General features: G+C 69.5%; 1 long non-coding RNA gene across 1 annotated transcript; it reads left to right on the top strand.

Moving 5' to 3' along the window:
- Positions 1 to 605: 605 nt before the first annotated feature.
- LOC147647853 (uncharacterized) lies at positions 606 to 1,167 on the top strand. Its single transcript, XR_015281353.1, has 2 exons — positions 606 to 869; positions 1,075 to 1,167. It is a non-coding gene; the product is annotated as an uncharacterized LOC147647853 (long non-coding RNA).
- Positions 1,168 to 1,933: the final 766 nt, after the last annotated feature.

The following is a 1,933-nucleotide window of genomic DNA, read 5'->3' on the forward strand; positions in this document are numbered from 1 at the left end:
GGAAGAGGCGTGGCCGCTTTTCCCGCCGCTCGGTGCCGCCGCCATCTTGGCTGGGGTGGGCGGGGCCCGGAGGGGGCGGGGTTTGGTCGCGTTATAAAGAGCAGGGAGGGAGCGCGCGCGGCCTCTTCGGGCCTGGAGCGGGTGAGAGGCGGGGACGGGAATCGTGAGGGGGATCGGGGGTCGTGAGGGGGGATTGGGGGTCTGGAGGTGGAATTGAGAGTCCTGAGGAGGAATCGGGGGTCCTGAGGGAGAATCGGGGGTCGTGAGGGGGAATCGGGGGTCCTGAGGGGGGATTGGGGGTCTGGAGGTGGAATTGAGAGTCCTGAGGGGGAATCGGGGGTCTTGAGGGGGAATTTGGAGTCGTGACGGGAAATCGGGGGTCCTGAGGGAGAAATCGGGGGTCGTGAGGGGAAAATCGGGGGTCGTGGGGTGGAATTGAGAGTCCTGAGGGAGAATCGGGGGTCCTGAGGGGGAATTTGGGGTCCTGGAGCGGGTTTGGGGGGTCCTGAGGGGGAATTTGGGGTCGTGAGGAGAAATCGGGGGTCGTGAGATGAAATCAGGGGTCCTGAGGGAGAATCGGGGGTCCTGAGAGGGAACTGGGGGGTCCTGAGGGGGAATTTGGGGTCTCGGTGAATTGGGGCGCTGTTGGGAGAGGATTTGGGGGGCTCTGGGTTTATTTCTGAGGCTGTCGCGGTGATGATGCCAAAGACTAGAGTCTCCGAGCCCCCTGAGGACACCGCAGGCCTGAGCGACGCCCCCAGACCCACCCGGGAACCCCTCCCGGGAGTCCCCCCGAGGTCTCACCCCATTTTTTTTCCCTCCCCCGCGCTTCGCAGGTCCCGGTGAGCGGCGGCCCCGCCGTGTCCCCGGTAAGAGCTCCGTGATTCCCCCCCCCGAGCGTGGCGGCGGCGATGAGGAACCGCTTTAAAGCCTCCGATCCGCCGTGAGGACACACTCGCAGCGCCCTGAGCCGCCGCCCCGGGAGCCGCCGCTGCCCCCGGTCCCCCGCTCCCGGATTCCCGGGGCACCGGGGCTGCTCCTTCCGCCCGCTCTGACTCCGCTTTTCTTCCGCAGCCCCCCCGGACGAGGCCTCGGCACGGAACGCGCCGCCGGACGGGGCGGGCGGGGCGCGGTTTTGGGTCAAATAAAGTCGATTTTGGGGCTGAAGCGGCGCCGTTGTTTCTTTGTGGGGGAAAAACGGGGCCTAGCCCGGGGGTCACGTGGCGCGGCGCCATCTTGGGGAGGGCGCGGGGCCGGCGCCATCTTGGGTGAGTGAGGGGGGGGGGCGCTGAAAACCGGGGGGGGGAAACGCGGGACCCTCTCGCCCCTCCCCCTCCTGGATTGGGGAGGGGTCTCTCGCTGTCCCCGTGGGAGTTGGGGAGGGGTCGCTGTCCCCCTGTGCCATTTTGGGGAGGGGTCTCCCCATCCCTGTGTCTCGTTTTGGGGAGGGGTCCCTCACTGTCCCCCCCCGTGTCACTCTGGGGAGGTCACGCTCACGCGAGTCTTGCCCCCCGCCCACTGTGACGTCACGCGAGCCCCGCCGCCTCACGCACCGAAGCCCCGCCCACAGCGACTGACCTCGCCCTCCGGCTCCGCCCGCCCCGCCCGCGCGCGCTCCTCCTCCTCCCCCGCCTCCCCCCGCCGTTTTTCCGGTAAATTCACGCGATTTTGGGGTCGCGGCGGGCGGGGCGGGGCGGGGCGGGGCGGTGGGGGGAGTGGAGAAGGGCCTGCCCGCGCCAAAGATGGCGGCGCCCTCAGACAAAATGGCGGCGGCGGGGACGCCGCCAAGATGGCGGCGCGGAGCGTTTTGCGCGCGCCTCACGTTGATCCCCCACCCCCCCCATCCCTCAGCCTCGCGGGGCCGCTTTCGGCGGGCGCCTGAGGCCGGCGCGGCGGTTCCGCGGCTTTTAACGGCTCCGGTGGCGGCGGGAGA

Source organism: Cyanistes caeruleus, chromosome 33, assembly GCF_971803275.1.
Source record: "Cyanistes caeruleus chromosome 33, bCyaCae1.hap1.1, whole genome shotgun sequence".
Classification (NCBI taxonomy): domain Eukaryota; kingdom Metazoa; phylum Chordata; class Aves; order Passeriformes; family Paridae; genus Cyanistes; species Cyanistes caeruleus.